Genomic DNA, 27,766 nt, shown 5'->3' on the forward strand with positions numbered 1-27,766 from the left:
TTATGAGTTGCAAAATGGTTTAGGTAAAATAAGAGATTTAGAAAAGTCTCTGAGATGTTTAAAATATTATGCAAATATAAAATTACATCAATATTTGATTTTCTGAAGAAGAAGGAGGAGGTGGAGGAAGAAGAAGGGGAAGAGGAGGGGAATGGAGAAGAGAAGAAGGGGGAGAAGGAGGAGCAAGGGGAAGGGGAGGTGGGGGAGAAGAAGGAGGAGGGAGTGGAGGAGGAGGGTGAGGAGAAGACTCATATAAGTTAAAAATAAAAAGTAAATAGACAAAATTCCTCCTCAAAAATGTTTTGAGTTGAGAATCCTTTCATCAAGGGGACAGCAACTGAAAGATAATTTGGCTTCTGAATCAAATATAGGTCCATTTACCCTCCTTTCCTCTTCCCAATCACCCATTTAAGGAATGTTGGAGATAGGAAGAAACCCACAGTAGGGCTGAAAATGAGAGGGGACATCATCAATAAGAGTTCTGTACCATCACCCCCCACAGAACATTGATTTTAGCAGTTATGGATAAGAGTACCCTGGGGGAGTTGGAGAGTCCAGTGGGGAAGTCCCAGCACACTGTGTGGGTTGGGGGTGATCCGAGAATAGATGCACTGAAGAGGGTAAGAAGAATATTTTCACTTTGCTTTCATCACCTTCGCCCAAGGTGGCACAGTTTGGTGCCAGGGGAAACTCCCATGGCCTGTGATTTTTCTCATGAAGGGAAGTGAGAACTTACTGAATGAGTGCCCTATTAAAGTTTGGCTTGGTCATGTGACTTGCTTTAGCCAATAGAATACAAATGGAACTCACATACTCTTCATTTTAGCCAAAGCTTTAAGAGCCTTTGCTTGATTCAGCTGTTTCTCTTTCCCCTCTTCCACGAGAATAGTTTATACTCATAATATTACATTGAGGGAAAATCTGTTATTCCCATTTCTTTGTGAGGAATCTGAGGCCGAGAGGTTAAGTAACTCCCCTTCTCACTCAGTGGGTGAGGAAAGGATGGAGTCTGAATTTGTCTCTAGGCAATCTGGTGCCTGTGTCTAGACTTAAACCACCGCCTGACACTGCCTGTCTCCAACACATTCTTCTTTTTTTTTTTTTTTTAAAGATTTTATTTATTTATTTGACAGAGGAGAGAGATCACAAGTAGGAAGATAGGCAGGCAGAGAGAGGGAGAGGAAGGGAAGCAAGCTCCCTGCTGAGCAGAGAGCCCAACGCTGGGCTCCATCCAAGGACCCTAGGATCATGACCTGAGCTGAAGGCAGAGGCTTAACCCACTGAGCCACCCAGGCGCCCCTCCAACACATTCTTTTATTTCAATTATTTTAGTCTCTTCTGAAGTCCATTTTTGATGTCTTAGCTGAGAGACAAAGACAAATATTTCCAGTTTCCTCTCAAAAAATCTCTCTCTAAGCAAAGGGTTCCTAGACCAATGGATGAGTTTTTTCTTGAGGTCTCTCAGAATGTAAGCTATTATCAGTTATTCCCTGTTTGACTTTATAGGTAATATCCACAGCTGAACTCTAAGGAGATTTGTTACACATCTGTATTCTTCACATTATTTAAAATAATATAATTCTTTATGTGAACATGTAGTTAATATTTGATAAGTAAACAACAGAACAAATGATAGCTTGAACAGAGACTTACGTTTATTCAACAAGCTTCTTTGATGTCTGTTTCACAGAGACAACTCCATTTCTTTTAAATAGAAGTACAGGACAGGGAATCCAACAAAATACATAGCCTACCTATGGTCTTCAAACATTGCCGTACTCTGCATCTATGGAAAAAAGAGAAACATAGGAAGGTTGTGGGATTTTCTCAGGAAGACTCCCTCAGTTGAGCCTGGGGAGCAGAGGGGACTAGAACAGAGGTTGGCACAGTTTGGCTGTGAAAGGCCACATGGTAAATATTTTGGATGTTACAGGCCATATGGATTCTGTCATAGCTACTCAACTTTTGAAAGCAGTTATAAAAAATAATGTAATGAGTGTGGCTCTGTTCCAATAAACACTTCATTTATAAAGATAGATATTGGGCTAGACTTTGTCAGAAGGAAACAAATCAGCTGTGATGGAAAATGTTGCCTAATAGTAAGAGCTATCTTATCAACAAATGAACAAACAATGCTAATTGACTTTACTGATAATGGTGTGAATAACTGAAGTTGGAGTCTACCTACAGAGTAAGTGCTTTTCTCCACAGTTTTCTGTGTGAGAATGTGCCCAATGAACAGACTTGGGTGTAGGAAAAGACTTGTAGAGAATTTTAAATTTAAAAGGAAGTTTAAGGAGCATGATTCCTGTGGAATGATGGTCCTGGCATGTGACCTCTTACCTACGCTGCAGGAGGCAATGTACTCAACAATGGCTGACTCATCTGAAGGAATCATCGGATGAAAGGAGACCAAAAAAAAAAAAAAATTTATAAACTGGAGCCCATATTAAGTCTGTACACTTTACTTGTGGGGAAAAGTACATCATATCAGGATTGTCAAAACTGTATAAATATACAAGTGTTGAACAGGATGGTTAAAATATCTATATTCGAACACTTATTTTTCATAAACTGCTTTTCCTCATTGTATTATCATTGTATGTGTATTACACTCTCTATGGCTCTAAACTCTTTGAGAGCAGTGACCAAATATTATCCTTCTTTTTAAATTTCTAAGTTTCTGACTCAACAGATATTGATAAATTGGTTCTGATAATAGTTTCCACACTATGTATCTCAGAGCAGAGAGACAAATAGATGTACTACTGACTGGATGGACTAAAACTAGGGTCTACTGTAACAACAGGATGCATTTCTTGGCTCTGGGTTGAGATTCTGTAGTTGTTTCGGTTTCCTTTGACTTACCTGTCTCATAGTAATCATAGACTAACAGTCGCTGGCTTGAGGTCTCTTACTGGGATGTCTTGCAGAACCATGAAGGAAAAGCTGAGTGTCTGATTTGTTACCTGAAAGGAAAAGTGGGAGTAATGATGAGGCTAGAAAGCTTCCTTCCCTCTTCCCTGAGTAAATTATATTATTTTTTGTTCTCTGATTCTTATATACTAGGGTATTTTACATGAGCAAACATTTATGGGTGACAAGATGAGTTTTATTTTCTTATTTTTAAAAATATTTACTCATTTATGTTAGAGAGAGAGAGAGAGAGAGAGAGAGAAGGTGCAGAATCAAGGGGAGGGGGCAGAGGAAGAGGGAGAATCCCAAGCAGACTCCCCACTGAGCCTGAAGTCTGATGTGGGGCTCGATCTCACCACACTGAGACCATGACCTGATCCACCTAGGTGCCCCCAAGATGGGTTTTATACACAACTTTGGAAACAATTTACCATGAACAAAATTCCCCTGATTTTCTCCTAAACACCTGAGACAATCCATATTCTCCTGTAGTCTTCTGTATGAGATTAACTCTGTGAGCCCATGTGAATGGTTTCTAAGATGCAGAGGTACCATTTGTAATTATTGAACTATTCTACTTGTGTGCCAGATAAATAATTTCTTTTGCTTTATAGTCAGATTTGAAGATATTCATGAGGTCTAGATTTTATTTTCTCTTATATAGTGATATATTAGAAATGTTTACACTATCATTGATCAATCATCTTGTGATATATTTATTCTTTTGGGGGAGGTCTTCAAAATAACAAACACAATAAACCTTTTGTTCTATTGGTTTTCTACTTGAAATTTCATAGAAATACTCATTTTCCAATTTTAACATAATTAAAGAGAGCAGTAGACTCCATGGATCTAAAAGGAGATTTCTGTTCTCTTAAATTAAAGGAACTTCCTGGAAGGGTGCTACTAATTACTGCTTTCCTCATACTACTTATTTTCTAGTGAAGAGACCCACTTAAAAAGACCATCAATATGTATAGTGTCAGCCAAATGTCAGAACTCTTACCTGTTCCACATAAATGAGGACATGGTTATTCCTTACTTCCATCCTGCTCACATGGCTAGATCTCTCAAACTGAGGAAAATCAGAAAATTTGAAAAAGTTAGAAAATGAGAACAGATTGTAGTAAGGGACAAATGTCTAAATGATGTCAGGGGAAGGATTCCTATAAATCATTTCCATGATAAAATAGCTGGGTTACATTAAAGATATAAAAGATGGGTGAGGGGGAGGAATCAGATTTGGATATGGGCAACATTGTTGTGTCTTCACTGTGAAAAAACCATCTGGCTTTCTGTGAAGAGACAGAAGCCGGGGGTATTTTCAGATCAGGATTTCCATCATGCTTCAATATCCAAGTAACAATTAGACACTCTGGCATCTGTGATGAATCTAGTTCAGATTAACTTTATCACTGCCAAATTTTTTAGAGCATTTCAGCCAATTTGGTACTTAATCATAGTCTGTCTTTCTTGCATTGTTACAGTAAAATAAAGTTTCATGCCTATGTGCTTTAAATCCCTAACTAGCCTATGTACAGCTCAAGGACAGGGGCTCCTCTTGGGTTTCTCCAGTACCACAAGAGTCCCTCAATTAGAGACAAATAAGCAATTACTGAAATGAATTTCCTGGGTTTTGGAAAAATATTTCTTGAGGCAGGATGCTATAAATAAGGCTTTGATATTGATATGGTCTTAGTTTGAAGATACAGAGCATCCTTTTGTATGAGATTAGGCTTAAAATACATCTATCTTTATACTGTTGGTTTCAAGGGGATAAAACTGGACACCGTCTTCACATCAACAATCACCATATTGGAGACAGGACAGCTCCCTGTGTAACTGTAGTGTCCGAGGAAAAAGGAATAAGGGCTTTGTACATGAAAGAAAGCCAGAGTCCCTCCTTCAAGACCTACCATATACATGCCTAGCTTCACGAGGTTTTCTGTACATTATAACTCCTAGAGATCTCTGTTCCATGGACATGTATGACATTGATGTTTGGAACCCCGAATGTGCATCAGATCTATAGCTTACTAAAATAATAAATGTTCAAGTCTCAGTCCAAAACTATCAAATCAGAATCTTTGGAACTGAAGCTTGATAATCTGCATTCATGAACACATTGCCAGTTTTTGGACACTCCACTTATACTATACAGTTTTTATTTTGTAGGTATTTCTTTTCTATTTTTAGTTAACCTGAATGCAGCATTTCTCCAGAGAAGTTCCAAAGTGTTGTGAGATCAGATAGACTCTTACGCTTTATACTTTGAATAAACCCATGTTTACTAATTAGGTTGGTTGTCTGAAATAAAGTTTGTTTTATTTTATCAATATCATTAGCAGTAGACACATAGTATTATGTCATGCTTTCTTAGGATTCCTATAAGTTTTTTTTTTTAAGATTTTATTTATTTATTTATTTTAGAGAGAGCGAGAGAGAGAGCGAGAGAGACAGAGCATGTGTGAGTGGGGGGGGGCAGAGGGAGAGAGAATCTGAAGCAGACTCCGTGCGGAGCGTAGATTCCAACGCAAGGCTGGATCTCACAACAGCAAAATCGTGACTTGAACCAAGAGCTAGATGCTCATCTGATTGAGCCACTCACAAACCCCAAATGCCTACAGGTTTTTGATGAGTTATTACAGGGCAATTTCTATATTTTATATTTAATTTATACTTCTATTTAATATTAACATCTGCTATTTATTTATTTGATTAGAAAAATAGTAAATTAGAATTTAATTATTCAGAAGAGGTAAGGAAGACTTACTTCAACCTAAAGTACAAATATTTGTGGAAAGTAATTTTTTAAAAAAGATTTTATTTATTTATTCAACAGAGAGAGAGAGCGAGCGAGCATGAGCAGAGGATAGGAGCAAGGAGAGAGGGAGAAGAATTCCCCCACTGAGCAGGAAGCCTGATGCAGAGCTCGATCCCAGGACCTGGGATCATGACCTGAGCTGAAGGCAGTTGCTTAACCGACTGAACGGCCCAGGCATCTGAAAGTAATTTATTCTTCAGCAATGAGTTGAACAAAAATTTGTGTAAAAGTAGGAATTTATTAGGACATTTGAATGGTCTACATTTTTATTTGACAGTTTAAGACCAGACTTTGCTTTTAAATGTTTTTAAAGTATTACTGAAACTTTTTTTTTAAATATTTTATTTATTTATTTGACAGACAGAGATCACAAGTAGGCAGAGAGGCAGGCCGGAGAGAGAGAGGAGGAAGCAGGCTCCCCGGTGAGCAGTGAGCCTGATGCGGGGCTCGATTCCAGGACCCTGAGATCATGACCTGAGCCGAAGGCAGAGGCTTTAACCCACTGAGCCACCCAGGTGCCCCAAGTATTACTGAAACTTTAAGACAAAAAAATTGCTAGAGAAAGGGTCATTTTGTAATGTATACAAGGCTAACTTCATTATATCCACCTAATTTTAAATTATATCCACCTAATAGTATAGTTTCCAATACATTTTTAATTACTGACGTTTTCAGATAGCTTTTAGACTCAGGATTATGTGATTCAGTCAGAAGTCTTAGTTGACATTCAGTGAGATCTGGAAGCTGGTGTGAGCTTTGGGTCCATCACAAGTATGGGGTACAGTCTGCACCTTCAAGGCAAATGGGGAGTCCTCCTTCTCTGGAAGAATATTGTATTTCATGGATGTCTGTGGAACACCAAACACACCATCAGTTTCTCTCCTTATTTGGGACTCCTCACTTTTTCATTATTCAGCTTTTCTGATTTGCCCTTTACTTGTCCAGGAAGGAGAGATCAGAGCTCCCCTTTCATTCGGTAAGGTTAAACTTTCCCACATAACTGGAGTCTTACCTGAAGATACACACATCTGTCTCCAGTCACTGTTATAGAATATTCTCCAGGCAGCTCTGGCAATGAGACCTGATGCCGTAACAGGAGGTTGTTGTCGTCCACTTGAAAATTTGTGACAAATGCCTGTGAGTTCTGGATGGTCACCTGGGCAGCTTTCCCAGTCCTGGTGCAGGTGGCTGTTCCATATCTGGATAAAGCCTGAAGAGCCACCACTGTGTCCTGGAAAAGATGAGTGGAGAACCCACTTCCACAGAGTAAGTTTTTGGTAGCAGGGATTTCCCCCCAAAGTCTGTGTTGGTTACCATGATGGGATGCTGGCTTTTTCCCTTGAAGTATACACCTACTCATTGTTTTTCCTTTTTCGCTGCCTTTCAGGCCTCATCAAAGTTATGCTATAGTTTCTGTAAATGAAATACAAGATTATTGATGTGAATTAGCCCCGCCACTTATTTTCCTTTATATTGGTTTTGTCCTAAGGGATCATTCTCTCTTTCTAGAAGATGCAGTCTGCTCTTTTTCATCAATAGTCCTGTTGGCTTTATCTTTCAAAGACTGGGTCAAAAAATCAAGTTAGGAAAAAGAGTGACTGGTGTTAATGTAGATAGAAGAATGAGAGAAACTGGTTACGAGTAGTCATATGAGACAGCTGAACTTTCCCAACCTTCTTTTCTTCTTTTATACAGCTTATTTTTCATTCTCCACACCTAATTTCTCTGACAAACAGAATTTTCACTAAGTCCATCCTAAATATTGAAAGAAGATTGAGGAGCAAAAATTCAGATTCTCTGGATGTTTAACAAGAAAGGAAAATTCCAAGAACTTCAGCTTTGAAAAAGAAGGTCAGTGTAAAGAGGAGGTCAGAAGGGAGTGCACAGGGTAGGTAAGAAAGGAGTGGAGAGCCTGAACAGGACTTCTTAATCATTCTATGAAGATCAAAGTGAACTCCACTTGGTCTACTTTCGTTTAAATCGTACAATTTTCTGGCTCACCTTAGATAATTTCTTGTTGGAAGAATCCTACAGATTTAGTCTGGAGCCTAGAACACTGATTTTTTTTTTTTCCAAGATTTATTTTATTTATTTGGGGGGCATGGCAAAGGGAGAGGAAGAGAGAGAATCATAAGCAGACTCCCCATTAAGCATGGAGCCTGATGTGGGGCTCGATCTCACAACCCTGACAAGAGTTAGAGGCTCAACTGACTAAGCCACCCAGGCGCTTCTACAACATGGATTCTTAACCAGGGGTGATTTTACCTGGTCTTAACAGGGAGTAGGGTGTTATTGGCATCTAGTGGGGAGAGGACAGGGGTGCTGCTAAACATTGAAGAGTCCAGGACAGCCCCTCACAACTAATCATCCGACTCAAAATGTCAAGAGCATTGATATTCAAAAACCCTAGAGTGTGGCCAATGACCAATGTGCATAAACTTTAGAGAGGAATGATGTTTACGGTGAGTAGTCAAATTGACAGGATATTAATATAGTGTTTAGGGGAAAGTGTTTTTGGAGAATGTCTTAGATCTCTTCATATTCTCACTATCCTCAAATATCCCTAAGTAAGTCTCCTAAGATGTAACAGTCTCTTCTCTTTCCTCATTAACTGTTGTGTTTTCAAGCTTCCCATGTGCCAAGTGAATCTAGAGACTGGAGAAGACTATTTGGGAACCACTGACCTAGGTGGAGGAGAAGCCCTCATGGGCTTCTCGCCTCATGGGCAAGGCGGAAGTCAGCTCCTCTGAGGTCGGGGCAGGCTGGGCCGTGAGGTTAGCTAGGAGCACATAGGACATCATCTCCACCTCAGCTGAGGGAGCCAGGGGTTTGTAAAAATGCCTCACTGGTGCCCTGAGTTTCTGAGTTCACTCCCAATGGACTGAGTTGTCTTAAGGGTAAGAAAAATGAGAAAATCCTAATTACTAGTAGATGATATGTGAACACATATTTGCATCATATGGAGCTGAAGAGAGTACAGAGAAGAAGTAATAAGCCCTGCAAATTCACTAACTGCCATTTCCATGCTAAAGTTGGTTTAGTCCTGTGGGGAGAAGTTGAAGTATATATTTGGAGAAGGAAGCATAGAGCATCCTTACCAGTTTCTCAAGGGCTATTTTAATTGAGTCAGAGGAAGAGAAAAGTGACAGAGAGAGTTCTCTTATTCCTTGAGATATTTCCTGGAAACTGAAAGATAAACTGGAATATAAAACCTACCTGTTGATCTCAGAGGACTTTTGTGATAATCTCAGAGGACTTTTGTGATAATCTCTGGCAAATAGAGATAAAAACATTTGGAAAATGCTGTTACACTTCCTTTAATATGGTTTTCGGTTGTGCCTCTTTTTATCCAAGTGGGGAGACAGATATCATGTGAAATATGTATAAATTAAATTAGAGTGAGCACGGGGGGAGGGGCAGAGGGAGACACTCAGGCCGACTTCCTGCTGAGCGGGATGCCTGCCATGGGGCTCAATTTCACAAACCTGAGCCAAAATCAAGAGTTGGAGGCTTAACTGACTGAGCCACCCAGGCACCCGAGAAGACATTTTTATAAGAGGTGCTCTGATTTCACAATATACGAGTTGGCTAAGGAATTCCAGATGGGAGCTGGTTACTTTCATTTGGAATATAGCTCTTCTCTTTTCGTAGTATGAGTGTAAGCAAAAGGGGAAAATTTTTTTTTACCATTTGCTCTCACCTTCTTTCGTGGCTTCTTCATCAAGAGAATTCAGTATTTCTCTCTTCTCTTGGTTTCCCACTAGGGTAAAAGCATGGGCCAAGAGTGCCTTGCTGTAGCTGTGGCTCCCACGTATCTCCTCCTTTGCTGTGTTCCAGGCAGTCTCCAGGCAGAACAGGGCATTGCAAATAACAGGGTGCTACAAAGACAAAGAGGTAAGGATGTCAAATTAGGTTAAGTAGTGGATGGAGACAACCCTGACTTGGATACTGCTCGATAGATGCCATTTGTGGTTGCCAGCCAGCCCCGTAGACAGCCAGATATCCACGAGACTGAAATGGAAAAGATATATCAAATCTCTCAGCTTTATAGTTAAGTCTTAAAAGAATAAGGCTAGTGAGCCTGTGGTTTTCAGATTAGTTTTGGTATAGAGTCCAAGGGCATGGCTAGGCAAGCATAAGTTTCCTTCAGTGGATTCACCAAAGAGCTCATCTAGCTGAGAAATGCCTCAACATTGAGCAAAAGGGAAGTGGAGACTTGGCTTCTAGTAGGGGGTGTTCTAGACATCAGGCTGGTAGTTTCCATGGTAGGAAATGGGACTGAGGTGAACCTTATAGTGACTGGAAGGGGAAATTCCAGAAGAGCGATAGTAATGTAGGCAGAAAGGGTCACTTCACCTTCACCCAGAGGGGGCAGATTTTTATTAATTCTACTCTCAAATTTTAGTATATTCTCTACTGCTGTTTCATAGAGACTCTTCTCAGGATCTGTCTCTATTAAGCAAAATAGCATCTGCATGCAAAGCACTGTTTCTTTGTCCTCTAGAATTTTCAGGTTTAATATATCCCTTCCCTGATGCCCTCTCACACTGCTGGACTTCATCTTTGCAATGTCTCTGTTCCTTTTCTCCCCTCACCTTTTGACCTTTGGAGGAATGTTAGTTTTGGTGTATCACGAGGCTCAGAACACCTCTCCTTAATGGCATTGTTGAGCAGAGACCTGGAACTCCTGAAACAGCCATTGCCCTTCTGCCTTTGGGAGAGCCAGACGAGGGCTTGTGTGATGTGTGCTTCCTCGATTAAGATGTAGGTTCGAGCCTGAGCAAAAGTCTTCAGTACAAAGGCCATGATCCTGAAGGGTGGGGAAGAGTGGGGTGGTCTTTTCCATATAGCACCCTAATACTCTGTTTCCCACACATAGACTCCATCTCTCCCCAGTGCACCCTCATGAGAGTCCGTGAGCTATCACTAAGAGTTTGGAGACTTTTTCTGTTCACCTGGCAGCTTCCATATTCTTTTTGCTTAGCTACAACATGTTGGGTAAATCATTACCAACCGGTCCCTGCTTCCTAAAGCAATTCTGTGTCACTTTAGAGATTCAGGTATCTTCTACTGTTCTTGGGTAGTTATATTTGCTCTCACATTTCTGGGCTTTCTGTATTTATTTCTTTTTTACACATATCTTATCTTCTCTTCCGCAGCTAATACTCTAATGAATTAGCTACTTTGAAGGTCTTGCTTCAGTAAATATTTCCCTCCACATCACCCAGCCCCTCCACCGCTTTCTGGGTCATTGATTTCCACTTGTTTTCCTGTGTGGTCAGACTTATTCAAGACAGATAGATACATAGAGAGGTAGATCAGCAGGTGGACAGACAGGTACATAGATGGGATGGATGGATAGACAGACAGTTGGATGGAGAGACAGAAGATGGACAGACAGACAGACACACACAGAGTCATCTAGTAGAAGGTAATGTACATTTAGTTTTTCTAATCTGTTTCTAGCATCTCTCAGTGCTGAGAAAAAACTTAAGAAGGAAAATTACAAACTTATAATGGTCCCTTAGCAACATGAGAGAGAAAAGATGCTTGGTGTATTAGATATAAAAAAAATCAACTTCCAAGTGTTCTCAGTTCTGCCACTTATTAGTTGTTTGTACCAGAGACATTTACTTATCCATGCTGAATGTCATTTCCTCCTTTGTAAAAAGAAGTGGATAGCTCTCACTTGACAGGATTGTGTTAAGAATTAAATAGGCTAATTTATGTACATGCTGTGAACTCATATTTGAAAGTCAGAATAGATTTTCTTTTCTTACCAAGTATCACCCTGGTTCCTGCCATATTGTTCCCCAAAGGTGCTATAGGAACCATCTTGGTGTTTGTAGTTCAGCTGTCTCTGGTAACTGGAATGGAAGGTTCAAGAAGCACAAGAAGTGTTACAGAAAGGCAGGCCACCCATAAGTGCAGGCTGGTGCATCCAGAAGCCACAGACATTGTACGGTCCCCTATCTGACATGGTTTTAGGAATATTATGGATATGCCATAATACAACATTTTATTAAATGGTGGGAAAATAATTTCCACAAAGTCACCATCATTAGCTTAATATCTGGTAATATAATTCAAGTTTAATCAGGAAAAGTCTCAGAATAACAAAGTAAACTTTTGTCTCACCACTGATTAGATAGCCAAGGGCCTTGGACTTGATCTCTGGAGTCAACTGTTGGGTTTCATTCAGGTAGTTCAAGACATAGATGTTAGGAGCAAATAGGACCATGTTTTGTTCTCCACAGCCATAGGGCATCAGGAGGAGATTCTGTATATTTTGCATAGCAGAACCTAATATGTCACCTAGGGAATGTGAAAGATTAGCTATCAGAGTAATTTCAGCTCTTAAGTAGACCAACATTATTTTTTAAAATATTTTATTTATTTGACAGAGAGAGAGAGATCACAAGCAGACAGAGAGGCAGGCAGAGAGAGGGAAGAAGCAGGCTCCCTGCTGAGCAGAGAGCCCGATGGATGTGGGGCTTGATCCCAGGACCCTGAGATCATGACCTGAGCCAAAGGCAGAGGCCTTACCCACTGAGCCACTCAGGCACCCCTAGACCAACATTATTAAAGACAAATTATTTTCATATTTAGAGTCATAGACACCATCATTTAGGTAAGAGGAAATTTATATTTAGAGAGTAAGACTTCCAGAATCCTAAGAGAGATAGATGCTATTAACAAGTTGCAATTTATTTATTTATTTATTTATTTATTTATTTATAAAGATTTTATTTATTTATTTGACACAGAGAGAGAGAGATCACAAGTAGGCAGAGAGACAGGCAGAGAGAGAGGGGAAGCAGGCTCCCCGCTGAGCAGAGAACCCCATGCGGGACTTGATCCCAGAACCCTGAGATCATGACCTGATCCGAAGGCAGAGGTCTAACCCACTGAACCACCCAGGTGCCCAATAAGTTGCAATTTAAAACACAAATATTGGGGTGCCTTGGTGGCTCAGTCAGTTGAGTGTCTGACTCTTGATTTCAGCTCAGGTCATGGTCCACAGTTGTGAGCCACACATCAGGCTCCATGCTCGGTGGGGAGTCTGGTTGAAGGTTCTCTCCCTCTGTCCCTCACCCTATTCTCTCTCTCTCTGTCTCAAATAAATAAACAAATCTTAAAACCCCCCACAAATATATAGATAGAGGTGTATAGATTCATATGTATGATAGCTGCTCTTTTGTCCCAAGTTTCCCAGGTTCAAGATGATTTACCCAAAACTGAGAAAGAGGCTCTGGTAGATTCTTTGACCACGTTTGGTAGAAGCTTCAGGGATAACTGCTCAGATATTTCAGTACCTTTGGAAACAGACAACCCACACCAACGTATGACATCTCTTATAGCAATGGAATGTAGTGGTTGGGAGGCTTCAGATCTCTTGAATGAGTGGCTTCAGATCCATACTTACTACCTCTGTACCATGGATGCATTACTCAACCTCCTCATAGTCAAACTTGCTCATGTGATGATTCAGTGGAAGAATGCATGTAAAACACACGTGCATTAGAACAGCCCATGCAACACGTGATGTCTCCAAACAGGTGAGCAGTTACTATTGTGGTTATTATTATATTTAGTCATATTATTGTGTCTCCTTTAGGAACCCTGGGTCTGAGGAATAAGGACTTTGGCTTAAGGTGAAATTACCTTTAATTGTACAGCTCTTCTTGGCACAGAATGACTTCCAGAGTCCTTTCCCCTCTAATTTTACTATGTTCTGGGTAGCTCTGCATGGTGGTTCTCTCTAAAAGAAGGCGTGGGAGCTGATAGGGTGTGTAGTTCTTTGATCTGATTGTCTAATCCTCTGATTGTATTGTTCTCTGCTTTTTATGTTTTAAATTGGTCCTTCTCAAAAGACAAGAACAGTGTCATATATACAATGGATGTAGAACTAATACTAATAAGGTAATGTAATTTAAAAGCTACAGCTGTTTCCTTTTTTTTTTTTTAAAGATTTTATTTATTTATTTGACAGACAGAGATCACAAGTAGGCAGAGAGGCAGGCAGAGAGAGAGAGGAGGAAGCAGGCTCCTTGCTAAGCAGAGAACCGGATGCGGGGCTCGATCCCAGGACCCTGGGATCATGACCTGAGCCGAAGGCAGAGGCTTAACCCACTGAGCACCCAGGTGCCCTGCTACAGTTGTTTCTTAATGAAATGATAAATCCCTAATGTAAAGTGTTTTTTTGTTTGTTTGTTGTTTGTTTTTTTGTTTTATTTTTGGCCGTGAAACATTTTTTCAGTAAGATGAGTACAAAATGCCGTATGTTTCATCATTAACTATTTTGGAGAATATCACCATCATTCAACCTTATTATGACTTTGCTGTCTTTCTACCTAGACTATGACACTCTGAGCTACTATTGGTTACTACCTTATTGGTTCATGAGCAGTCCCTGGGCTATGGAGGTAAGGGCTAAATGTGAGCTGAGCAAGCCCCAGTGTTGGTCTTGTCCATACCCCAAGGCCATAATAACCCCCTCTCTTGGGCTCAGTGTCCTCTTCTGTAAAATGCATATAAAGAAATACTTATTGCTATGTAAAATTTAAGGGAATGTTCTAAAGATAAGGGGAGATAACATGTATAGGCATACATTGTAACTTGACATACATATCCCTGGGAGGCCTTATTCTCACTCTGATTATGAAGATGGACTCTTTTTTTTTTTTTTTTAAAGATTTTATTTATTTATTTGACAGAGAGAGATCACAAGTAGGCAGAGAGGCAGGCAGAGTGAGAGGGGGGAAGCAGGCTCGCCGCTGAGCAGAGAGCCTGATGTGGGGCACCATCCCAGGACCCTGGGATCATGACCTGAGCTGAAGGCAGAGGCTTTAATCCACTGAGCCACCCAGGTGCCCTTTGAAGATGGACTCTTACCTGAAGTGCAAGTTATAGAGTTGAAAGTCTTTTCTTGCTCAATACCTTCAGGCTCAAGTGGAAAAAAAAAAAAAGGAGAAAAGGGATAAATGTCCAGGTTTTTGAAGGATAACCACAGGTTCATTGCTTTGCAGGGTGGGGTTTACACTAAACAATCTTAACACCCTGCTTATCATCAAATTATGATAAATCCATTAAACTCTGAAGAACCATGGAGACCAGCAGAAGAGAAAATGAGGGATAATAAGGAAAGATAATCAAAGGTAAAAAGTATGAGAAATAAATGAATCTTAGAAGAGATGGAGAGGTCAGGAAAAGGGACTAGGTCTGAAATAATTCGTAAGAAAGAGTATTTATGATAGAGACTATGGACTCTGAAAAACAACCTGAGGGTTTTGAAGGGGCTGGGGGAGGGAGGTTGGGGGAGCCAGGTGGTGGGTATTAAGGAGGGCACGTATTGCATGGAGCACTGGGTGTGGTGCAAAAACAATGAATACTGTTATGCTGAAAAGAAATAAAAAAACAACAACAAAAAAAGGAAAATTCTCTATATGCTAATAGAGAAATATATCCACACACACAAAAAAGTTAGCTAAAAAAGTTTACTATAATACTTTTAGGGCAGGAAATTCCATTAGTCTTATCAGGTGGATTGTGTGGGTACAGTGTTAATTATTCTTTGTTAGTCCAAGAATATGGTCATGCTGTTTCTCACTGTTACTATTGTTACAGTCTCAGGAAAATATTGAAGTGGTTCAGACCGACTTACCTCCACCAACAAGGTTTTGACAACCGTGTCTTTTCTCCTGATTTCAGGGACCTCAGCAATTTCATTTCCACGTAGCTCTGGGGACTGCACTGCCTCTGCACTCACTGAGAAATTCACATTCCCTAAAACAAAGAATGTGGAAAAAAAATGAGCATCCATCTTGATAGCAGTCCAAGCCATTCCTAACAGCTGAAAATGATTTTTGCTCTGTAATCATCTTGAAGGGCTGCCCTTTAGACTTACTACCAGCTGGAATAGGAAATAAAGCTGAAAAAAACTCAAGGCTAATGGACACTGAGCGTTCCCGTGCCCAAGTATAGTGATTGTAGGGCCCAGGTGCAGTGGGAGTACTGGGAGGAAAACACTGTGGGTAGAAATCAAAAGAAGAAAAGACCTAACTTTATGGAATTATATTAATGGGAAACAAAAAAAGCAAATGTGGTATCAGTAGTGTTCAGATATCCACCACCCTTGTCCACTGGAGAACCTTTGGCGGAATGACACTTACCCAGAGTTTTAGGAGTCATCATCCAAAACAGGGTTTGCCGCTCATTTGCACAGATGTGATAGGATTCTTCTTGCTTCTCATTTTGGGATTGTAGGAAGGCTGGAGAAGCTTTCAGTTCCACACTGACCTATCATTTGCAAGGGATGTAGAGGGAGAGAAATCACCAGAATATGTACGGAGAGACAATGAATGTACAGAATTGGGGCCACATACGAGATGCTGCACTAAATTGGGATTTGGACAAAATGATGTCGTATAAGCTCATGTATGCTTTGAGAAGTATGAGGATGGCAATTATGCAAATCAAGGATGATTACTTACTAGGAGGGTCTGGCCTTTGCATTAGGGTAGACTGGAGAACTCTGCAGATGAAGCAGTGGGCAGGAAGGAAAAGCAGCAATGGTATATTGTCCTTGGGAGCAGGACCTACTGGTTTCTGCTTGTTGGTTCCTATCTCTCGTGTAGATTTTTTCCCTGACTTCCTTCTTTCTTACCTTTTCCCACTTCCTGCAACAGTTATCACATGTCTATTATGTGCAAGACACAGCAAATTATGGGGAGTATGTAAGAAGTTCCTGACCATGAAGATATTGTGTTATGAAGGGGATGATCTATATACAAAACTGTGACAAAATTTACAAGAAAATATGTGCTGTAAGAGAAGTTACAAGCATATTGTGGGAGTTTAGAGATGGGAGACCTTGAAGAATGACACTCATGGAATTAAGAAAACTGAGTTTTGTGTCAGCATCAAGGATTTTCCTGGCAAAAAGCCTATCCTACAGTAGAGGATGCTGTAAGATTCAGGAAAATTTTTCAGAAATGCATGTGAGGGGGCACTTGGGTAGGTCAGTCGTTAAGCGTCTGCCTTCAGTTCAGGTCATGGCCCCAGGGTCCTGGGATTGGGCCTCACATTGGGTTCCCTCCTCAGCAGGAAGCCTGCTTCTCCCTCTCCCACTGCCCCTGCTTGTGTTCCCTCTCTTGCTGTGTGTTTCTCTCTGTCAAATAAATAAATAAAATCTTAAAAAAATTCATGTGTTTTGGAGATCCATAATTTCAACCTGTAGGTCAAATATCATTGTGTTATCTTTCTGATCATGTCCTGTTTCCTTAGCACAGACAGTGCTAGTGCATAATTCTCAGAATTATCTACAGTCTTGGGAACAGAATCAGGAGCTGAGGGAAAGAAGTTTTTGATTCTCTTCACCCTTATTTTTCTCACCCGGATGCATTTGGGAAGGTAGTTGAGGACAGTGGTCTTGAGTGTGAAGACCTCTCCGTGGTTCACAGAGTAGGGCAGCATTGTGAGCTCCCCAAAGAAGGGCTGGAAGGTTCAGAAGGAGACAGGAAGAATGAGACCAAGTCCAGTGTCATTGGATAGGCAAAGGGCCCCTGCCTTTCACTCTGTGATGGTACCAGGGCCTGTTACTCCCACTTTGGCCACCCCTGGTGAGCTGGGGGAAGATAGAGATGTGAAGAACAGAAAGTGAACAGGTGAAACATCTCAAGTGAGAATCAGTATGTGCACATGTATCCACTAGGTAATGTATTGGCAAACTGAGTTGGGAAAACAAAAGGTACTAAATGCTGCCTCTTTCCCTTATCAACATGTCTGTACTTTAAAGAAAAATATTTGAATGTGATTCAGTTTGGTTCTTAAACTTCCCTCACTGTTGTGTGGTCTCATAAACCAGCATACTTAAGGATCATGATCCAATAAGCAGACTTTAGAACTTTTCAGAAAGATTATTCTTAGAGTTGAAAATGCTGAAGAACCCACATTCCCTCACCCACAGCAAATGGAGGAGAATGAAGGTACTTACCCTACCACCACCAAATACCAGATCCAGGTCTCAGGGAAATAAATTCACACTGTTTCAGAGATTGCCTCTGGACTTTGCATATTATTTGCGGACATATTACGTGAGTGAAATTGAGGAATATATGGACCTGCTGCTAAACCTGCTATAAAATTAAGGGAAAATTATAATCTAGTTAAAGAAAAAGCATCCATTCATTTCATGGTGCCAATGTGAGATTTAGAAGAGCAAATTTTTTTATAGTGATTCTGTTTATTGAAACTGTAATTCAAATACAAACTTCCATTTTACATACTCTTGCATTAAAATGAATAAATTACTTGCTGTTAGTGAAAAAAATAACCTCACAATGCTGTGTGCTTTGTTTCTATGAATATGTGTGTCAACTAACAGAGGGGAGGAATCTGATCTATTCTTCTCTTCTTTTTTTAAAAAATTATTTTTATTAACATATAATATATTATTTGCCCCAGGAGTACAGGTCTGTGAATCATCAGGCTTACACATTTCACAGCAGTCACCATAACACATACCCTCCCCAATGTCCATAACCCAACCACCTTCTCCCTACCCCCAACACCCTGGCAACCCTGTTCATTTATGAGATTAAGAGTCTTTATGGTTTGTCTCCCTCCTGATCCCATCTTGTTTCATTTTTTCCTTCCCTACTCCCCAACCCCCCCACCCTGGCTCTCAAATTCCTCATATCAGAGAGATCATATGATAATTGTCTTTCTCTGATTGACTTACTTCAGAAGAGCAAATTTTTAGTATTCCCACTCAGATTGTCTCCTGAGAGTTGTAGAACTTTGGAAATAACTTGTTGAGCCCTTATTCTTTGAGCAGAGAGAAGTCTTTGTTGAAGGTAGAAACTCCATGTTTCCTGGAGATACCATAATTCTATGTTGAGTGGAGACTCAATGGATAACAGGATAATAGGACAAGATAACGGATAATAGGACAAGATAACTTGGAGATGCATTTATGGTTTGTGGGAGAAATAGTGACTTCTCAAGATCAGAGTATTGTTTCCTCTATAAAAAGGATTGAGCAGAAAATGCCAAATTCTCTTTAGGCAACATGTGTTCATTTGTTTGAATTACCAATGGGGTGAACAGAATTTAATAATATCAACTCTTTGCACTATATTGAAGCTTGAAAACTCATTGTTCTCTTGATAACAAGGCTAGAGCATTAGAATTCATTCTCTTTATTTCTTGGGAAGGAGAAATGAAAAATTCAAGATGCCAACGAGACATTTCAATTTGGTATAGCTCTATGATGGAGACAGAAATTATTTACAAAGTGAAGGGGTGGAGAACTAAACATGAAGCCTTTCTGGTTCTTTTTTGTTAGAAATTATCCTTAATTGAATTTGAATGAGGCTTTCCATCCAAGTACTCCATCTGATATTTCAGAATTGCCTTTGTGAAAGAATATTTATAAGGAAAAACATTACCAGGCATTTCTCCTCAATATCTCTCAACTATAAAAAGCATCAATAGTAATTTCTTTAAATATCATACATCTTCTTTCCCTCATGTCCTTCTAAGTGGTAGCCATCTCTATTTCTGCCTTTGGTTTCTCACTGATGTTGCTCTATTATCTATGTCTTTACTCTTAGGTTGAATATGGAAACAGATTATTAGTATTCAAGTTTATCTAAATGGATGGTGCATCTAAATAAATTATTTTCCATTTCCTGCTCCATATGTCAAAGACCCTTCAACTTCTCCAGCTGTTGCAGTTAATGAAGAATGGCTTAATGTGTTATTTTAACTCCATTTATTGGATGAAGACTATATTTTCCTTATTGTCTCATTCTCAAGGTCAACTTAACTCTCTACTGATCCTTCCACAGTGTTTACATTAAAATTTTATTCTTCTTTATGTCACAACTCATAAACTCTACTGAAATGCCTTTAATTTCCCAAGACAAAATATTATTATTAATTATTATTTTGTTTCTTTCCCCATCTGATTTCATCAAAATGTGTTGATTCCTGGACATGTCCTCTTATATTTTATTTCACTGCTGATCACAAAATACTTTCTCCTGGACATTCTGTTCATGGCTGTTAAAGGGCCACTCAGTCTAGCTTTGTAATACTTGTATTCATTTTTGACCTTTGCTACTTTCAAGCAAAAAAGTGTAAAAACTCAAAACTTAATTTTCGTCTAAATATAGTATTTGGGCGATCCTTATAAGGAACATATAAGATCAATTTACCCATCCCTTCTGAAACATCTTTCCATTTCATGCAGAGTAAAAAGTAAAGTTCTTATAATGACCTACAAGGCCCTATACAAATTGGCCTCGGTTATTCCATTGATCTCACTCTCCCTTGATTCACTCCGTTCTGACCACAATGGTTCCCTTACCTTTAGAATGTTCTAGACAAGCTCTCACCTTAGAGTCTTTGAGAGACAGAATAGTATAGAGGTTAAAAAACATGGATCTTGGAGTCAAACAGCCAGATTTGAATCCATCCCCATTCTATATCTAAACTGGCTGTGGCATCTTAATGGCTTGAGTTACTTAGTCTTTCCAGGTTCAGCTCTTTCATTTGAAAAGTGGTGATAACCATAAAAAAGAAATAGACGGACTCATTTCACTTAGCACTACACTCTCTAGCTCCATCCATGTTGTTGCAAATGGCAAGATTTCATTTTTTTAAATGGATGAATAAAATTCCTAAGGCAGTCAAAGAAAGACAACTACCAGATGATTTCACTCATATGTGGAATTTAAGGAACAAAACAAACAAGCAAAGGCGGGGGGAGAGACAGACAGACAAACCAAGAAACAGACTCTTAACTCTAGAGAACAAACTAATGGGTTACCAGAGGGGAGGTGGTTGAGGAGATGGGTGAAGTAAGCAATGGGTTACAAGGAAGGCACTTGTGATGAGCACCAGATGATGTATAGAAGTAAAGAAATCACTAAATTCTATGCCTGAAACTAATAAAACAATGTATGTTAACTAACTGGAGTTAAAACAAAAACTTAAAGAAATGGAAATTACAAGGCCAAGGAAATTTTAGTTAATGCTGTGGTGATAATCATTTTGCAATATATATAAGTTCATCATGGGACGTCTAGGTGGCTCAGTGGTTAAGTGTCTGACTCTTGGCTTTGGCTCAGGCCGTGATCTCAGGGTCATGAGATTGAGCTCTATGTGGGGCTCTATGTGCAATGGGCAGTCTGCTTGAGATTCTCTCTCTTCCTCTTCCTCTGCTCCAACCCTCTAAAAAATAAGAGCATTATATTAAACATATATATATATATATATATATATATTAAACTTATATATTACATGTCAGTTACATCTCAATAAAGCCATCTATCTTCTATCTCCCTCTCATTGATCTTCCAAAACAAAGTAAGCACTCCACAGGTATTTTCTATTTTCTATTATTCATGTTGCTTTCTATGACTGATACACTCTTCTTCCAAATAGTCTCTTATTTTATTGTCTTCCCTCAAGTCTTTGCTCAGATTTCACTCTCTTGGTAGGATAGTTACTGAGCACATTATTGAAACTTGCAACTCCTTTAGTCTTGATATTCCATTCTTTTTTTTTTTTTTAATTTTTATTTATTTATTTGTCAGAAAGAGAGAGAGAGAGAGAGAGCACAGGCAGACAGAGTGGCAGGCAGAGGCAGAGGGAGAAGCAGGCTCCCCACAGAACAAGGAGCCCGATGTGGGACTCGATCCCAGGACGCTGGGATCATGACCTGAGCCGAAGGCAGCTGCTTAACCAACTGAGCCACCCAGGCGTCCCTTCCATTCTTTCTTTTAATTCTTCCCATAGCCTTTATCATCAGTTAATAGACTATATAATATACTTGCTAATTTTGTTTACATTCTTCCTGTGTCCATTAGGACATAACCTTCAAAACAGTGAAGATTCTTGTTCTCAATATTTGTTATATGTCTAGAAAGTAGGTCCGTAAGTGTTCACTGACTATTCATGGAACATATGCATGAATAATAACTCTAATTTTTATGACTTCTTGATTTTTGTAGTTTCAGGTCCTAATCATTTTTATCATTGTCTAACATGATTTTAATCCCTTTTTTGGATGAACCATTTCTCTCTCTCTCATGCTAGGGACAATATTAAAGTTTTATTTTCCAGGTATATTGTTCCATGTCACCAAGCCCTTGGAGGTTGTATGATACCTTCCCAAACAGACATGGGAATGGATTTTATGTTCTTCAAGTTATTTTTAAGAACTTTCACAAAATATTCTAGTTTTGTAGCTCTTTCATTGCATCATATACTTGATTCATTTGAATCTACCTGTTTATCATTCAATATATCTGCCTATTTCAATTCTCAGCTATTTATATTATATACTTTGTAAGTTTCTTTTTTTTTGAGTTATATTATATGGTTACAATTCTATCCTTATCAAATTCCAGAAAATTTCCTTCTCCCTCAAACTTCCATGGTTTAAACTCAAACTTATTCCTTTGTAACTTTCATGATTATTTTCCTTTTCCTTATTCTCCATCATTTATATAACATGTTAGTTACTTGACAAAATCATATTTACCATCACTGAAAAACTCTTTGGAATTTATTTGTGTTATTATTGAGAAAAATAGTCTATGGTCTTTTAAAAGTAAGCTGATAACATTTTTTTCTTCATTACAGGGCTGGTTTATAGATGTATAATTAACCTTACATGTAGGTTCAATGTCTCAGAACAATTTTTAAGCAGTCAAGATTCTTAATTTGTTCTGGTACATCATATTTTGTTATTTTTATTGGGTATTTTGAAAGGCCTTGAAGAGCCTTTAGTCAAAGTCCTTCAATTTATTGATGAAGGATTTGATGCATAGAGAAGAGGCATCACAAATGCACCTAACACATAAAACCCCTGATTCGTAACCAAAACTCAAAAGATGTTAATATTCAGAAACAGTAGACCTCAAGAATATCTTGGACACATGGATAGTCAGAATCATGGGAAAAGGGGGGAAAAAGGATTGGTTAGTTGCTGCCAAGTATAAATAGATTTGTGGATTGGAACATAAGTTTTAATGGAAAATTGAGGGGTGTAGTAAGAGGTTGCTTCATTTGATGTTTTATTATTTATTTATTGTTTTGGGTTTTTTTTTTTTTTTTTGGCCTTGGATTAGGAGATTTTTCTGCCATCTTCACACTGCTTCTTTTCACCAGTGAGGCCTTTTCTCCTTCTTTTTTTTTTTTTTCTTCAAAAAGACTTGATTTACTTATTTGAGATATAGAGAGAACATGAGCAGGTGAAGGGGCAGAGAAAGAAGGAGAAGCAGGCTCCCTGCTGAGCAAGAAGCCTGATGCGGGACTCCATCCCACAACCCTGGGATCATGACCTAAACTGAAAGCAGATGCTTGAAAGACTGAGCTACCCAGGTGCCCTTTTCTCCTCCTTTCTATTCTTTAAGATACAGAACAGAATGTTTCTTGATTCCATAATTAAAATTATTCTCCCCTTACACTGTAAATGTTTTCCTTCCTTATCTTACAGTAGAATCTTGTGTTTCATCTGATTTTGTGCCCTAAAGTATCTGAATCAACTTTAAAGCACTCTGGTCAGTTCTGGCTATGCCATTTACCAGCTAAATGATCTCAGCAAGAAACATCTTATCTGAACCTTGGTTTCTGTATGTATAAAATGGTTACACTATCTATCTCATTTTATTTATTTATTTATTTATTTATTTATTTGCTAAGTAATATTGTTGGATGTAATAAAAAACTGAAAGCAACTTGTTATCTTACCTGCCATCAGCGGTTGCCCTTCTCTTCCTACAGGTGGGTAAATCATTGAACATGGCCGTGGTTTTCAGATTTTAGAGTTAGTGAACACCTTTAATCCCATACCTGTAAAAATTGTGACTCAATACATTTGTAAACTTGATTAGAATATATGAAATATATTTTCCTTAGAAATGTCCCTAGGTAACCCTAATAGCCTTAATGTTATATTAATTTCATGGAGATACACAAACTCAATAAATATAAATAGAGTGGTAAAATTATAAACTTTATGGCTTATTAAGATTTTATTACATGTGGCCTTTTGCAAATAAATTAAGTATAACAAAAATCTTTCAATGAAATGGCAGAGGTTAGGTCTAGCTCTGGCTCTGACTTACCAACTGTTAGGCTAAACAATTTCTGAACTATATATATATATAGTTTTATCAACATTAAAACTTTCATAAGCTGATACATTAATAAATAATAGGGACTTTACCTTTAGGAAGCTATCATTCATCATAACTTGGTAAGGGAATATAGATGGCTCCTTTACGAAGGACATAAGGATGGCTACAACTTGCTTGTTCTTCTTCCTGCCGGTCCAGATTTTCAGGGAAATCAGCAAGATCCTTCATAGTTAGCAGATTATACACCTGTAACAGTGGAGAGATCAAAGACAGTGCTTGTACCTGTTTTCCTTTTGAAATATCCAGGGAACTGAGAGAAATATGATAATCATCATCAATCCTTTCTTTCTTTCCTTTTTTTTTTTTTTTAAAAAGATTGATTTATTTGAGAGAGAGAGAGTATGTAGGAGAGGCAGAGAAAATCCCAAGCAGATTCCATGCTAAGTGCAGAGGCCAACGTGGGACTGGATCTCATGACCCTGAGCTCATGACCTGAGGCAAAATCAAGAGTTGGATGCTTAACTGAGTGTGCTCCTCAGATGCCCCATCACTAATCCTTTCTTGAGTACCTTCAAGTAGTTGGTACCTTAGAGAAAAGTTAAAATTTTTGTTTGTTTATTTTTAATTTTTGTTGTTGTTGTTGTTATTCTAATGATATAAAACCTACCTGGGAAAATGTTTCCAAGGAATAATAAAACTGAAATTACCAAGGATTAATGAAAATATCACTCTATAGATAAAACTAGACCAAATATAGAAAGGAGATCTAAATTGTCTCTGTGTTTGATGAATACTTAATACCCTGACAAATTTAGGTAGAATTATTGCAATCTATTAACCTTCCATTTCTATATGGCTTTGTTCTTGGATAGAAGAACCACATAGGTATATAAATGAATATATATAATCTATATTCAATAGAACAATGTCTACACAATTACAAATATGGGCCACTTTTTTTTTTTTGAATAGGGATGACTTAAATGAAAGAACCAAGAATCTGTAGAGTGGAACCAAGAGGCCTGGATATTTATTTCCTAAGCTGGAGTAAGACAAGTTCTAATCAAAGTACTTTGAACCTTTGGCTGGATCTCAGAATTGCCTTGGACCAATTATGCCCATGTGACTTTTTTCCCCCTTTTGAACAGGAGTGTTAGTATGCCAGTTCCACCATTATATGCTGGATGCATGGAGGTAAATAACTTAAGTACACTTTAGTTCAAGGTCTTCATATTGGGAGGAATTGAAGTTGAGGAACTACATCCAAGAAATGTCATCTGTACCTGGACCTAATTTAAATGATGAAATTTAAACTTTGAGCTATTGCTATTGGGAAATGAGACTTCTAGGAATTTGGGAGGAAAGTGAGTGTATTTTACCTGTGGGAAGGTCATAAATCACTGGGAGTCATAAATCACTGAAGACAGCCTCCAAATTGCCCCCCAAAATCTCTACTTCACGGTATTCATGCTTTTATGCAGTTTCTCCCATAATGAATAGGGTTGACATCTATAACTAATAAGATTTTGTGGAAGTGATAGTGTATAAATTCCAAGGCTGTGTCATAAAATATATCACAGCTTTAGCTTTTCTCTCGGATCGCTTGTTCTGGAGGAAATCACCTGCCATGTGTAGGGACACCCAGGCAGCCCTATGGAGGAGTCAGTGTGGTGAGGAATTAAGGCCTCCTGACAATTATATGAGTAACACATCTCAGAAGTGGACTTTCAACCTCAGTCAAGCCTTCAGCTGATTGAATCAGCTAACATGTTGACATGTGGACTGACATGAGAGATCACAAGCCAGTACCATCCAGATAAGTCACTTTGGGATTCTTAATCCACAGAAAGTGCATACGATAATAACTGTTTATTGTTTTAAACCACTAAGTTTGGGAAAGATTGCTCTGCATCAGTAGAAAGCTAACCATAAACACCCTTCAAACTACTTTATCTATTTACTTTGTTTTTGAGTAGGAGAACTAAATGGTCACATAAATGAGCATGCATCATCTATATAAGGTGAAAGCAAGTGACTTAAAGATTTTCACAACTTTAAGAACCCAAATCTCCAGTTAGTTCATAACCCTTTCTTACCTCTATAATGTACAAAGCTGTGTAATGCAACTGAAGCAACTATTACATTTATATAATGACATAAAATGAGATAGATATAATATTGAAAAGTAGACTGAATTCCATCAACATAAGCTGAAAACTGCTTAGAACAGGCTACCATAAATACAGAGTATAAAAAAAAAAAAATAAGCCATTCCTTTGGATGCCTGAGTGGCTCAGTTGGTTAAGCATCTGACTCTTGATTTCAGCTCAGGTCATGACCTCAGGGTTGTGAGACTGAGCCCTCTGTGGGGCTCTGTGCGCAGTGTGAAGTCTACTTGAAATTCTCTCCCTCTGCTCCTCCCCCTGCTCTCTCTGTCTCTCTCTTTCAAATAAATAATCTTTTTTTTAAAAAGTAAGCTATTCCTCCAAAGAAAGCACCGAGGAAGAAAATTCGCTACTTTTCAGGTCAGCTTCCTCATGCCATCTTCTAATTCAAATAGAGAACTCTAGTCAGAGAAATATGTCTTTTATGTAAAAATTATTATGCTATAGGGAGATATTTTGACCTGTCAATAAAAGACAAAGTTGAGGAAAATTTTGATTATACACTCCATTCTGAAGAATGTTCATTTTGATAATTAGAAACAGGATAGTGATTCTTGATATATTTATCTTACAGTTTTAAAATTTAACACATATGGGGCACCTGGGTGGTGTGGTTGGTTAATAATCCTTCTCTTGGATTTGGCTCAGGTCATGATCTCAGGATTGTGAGATGGAGCCCTGTGTTGGGATCCGTGCTCAGCAGGGAGTCTGCTTGAGATTTTCTCTCTCCTTCTCCCTTTGCCACTCCTGTTGTGTGTGAGTGCTCTCTCTCTCTCTCTCTCTCTCTCAAAATGCATAAACAAATCTTTAAAGAAAATGTGAGACATATAAATGAATTTTGAGAAGTAGAAACTAGAACAAAACCAGAAGGAACTCCAATATTATCAATTTATCCTCCAATATTGATAAGTAATAACTCCCAAATAGGCAGGTTAGGTAGTTGATCTGCTTAAATATTGATGCATAAGCCTATGAAAGCTATAGAATTTGCCAGGGATAACTTTTTGACAATGATCAAATTCTAATAACATATCATTTTTCCTGCATCATACTAAATATTTTCAAAATATGAGTAATCTAGTTTTGAATGGGTTAGAAAAGTTGTTTCTGAAGTTTTTGTGTTCAGCCTCACCTTGTTGCCTAGGCAATTTCCAATCTCAAAGCTCTCTGAATCTCCAATAACTTTGCCATCTGGGAAAACGGTACAGATGAACAGTGGAGCAATGGGAGCCATTTCCGACTCCACAGGGAAGGATAAGGAAAAAGTGCCTTTTGAGAGAAAATGAGACAAGATGGTCATGAGTCAGAACGCTGTTGCTAGATCTTAACCCAATTTAGAACTGTACCGACATATTCAATGGCATGGTCTCTTTAATGTCATTCTCATTATTTGTTGACATTAATAGGCTAATGTGTCCCTTTACAACTTCAATTGTAGAATAAGTAAAAGTTCCTTACCCTCAAGGCTGTGTCTGATTTTCCACTTAACTAAGATGGTAACCAACTTATGTAAGAAGAGCTCAAAGTTATTCTACATATGTATATATGTACAAAATATTTTATAAAGCCTGCTGTACTCAGTTAAAAATTATAGAATAAGGAACTTCTTATATATGTCATATATGTAATGATATATAAAAATATAAATTTATATAAATATATATAAATATGTAAATATATATATATAAATCTATATGATGAATGGA

The 27,766-nt window shown here is 38.5% G+C and overlaps 1 pseudogene; it reads right to left on the bottom strand.

The window, feature by feature from the left end:
- Window positions 1-1,763: 1,763 nt before the first annotated feature.
- LOC111142014 lies at window positions 1,764-27,360 on the bottom strand (annotated as a pseudogene).
- Window positions 27,361-27,766: the final 406 nt, after the last annotated feature.

This window comes from Enhydra lutris, unplaced genomic scaffold (genome assembly GCF_002288905.1).
Source record: "Enhydra lutris kenyoni isolate GAN:26980312 unplaced genomic scaffold, ASM228890v2 scaffoldscaffold7, whole genome shotgun sequence".
NCBI lineage: Eukaryota > Metazoa > Chordata > Mammalia > Carnivora > Mustelidae > Enhydra > Enhydra lutris.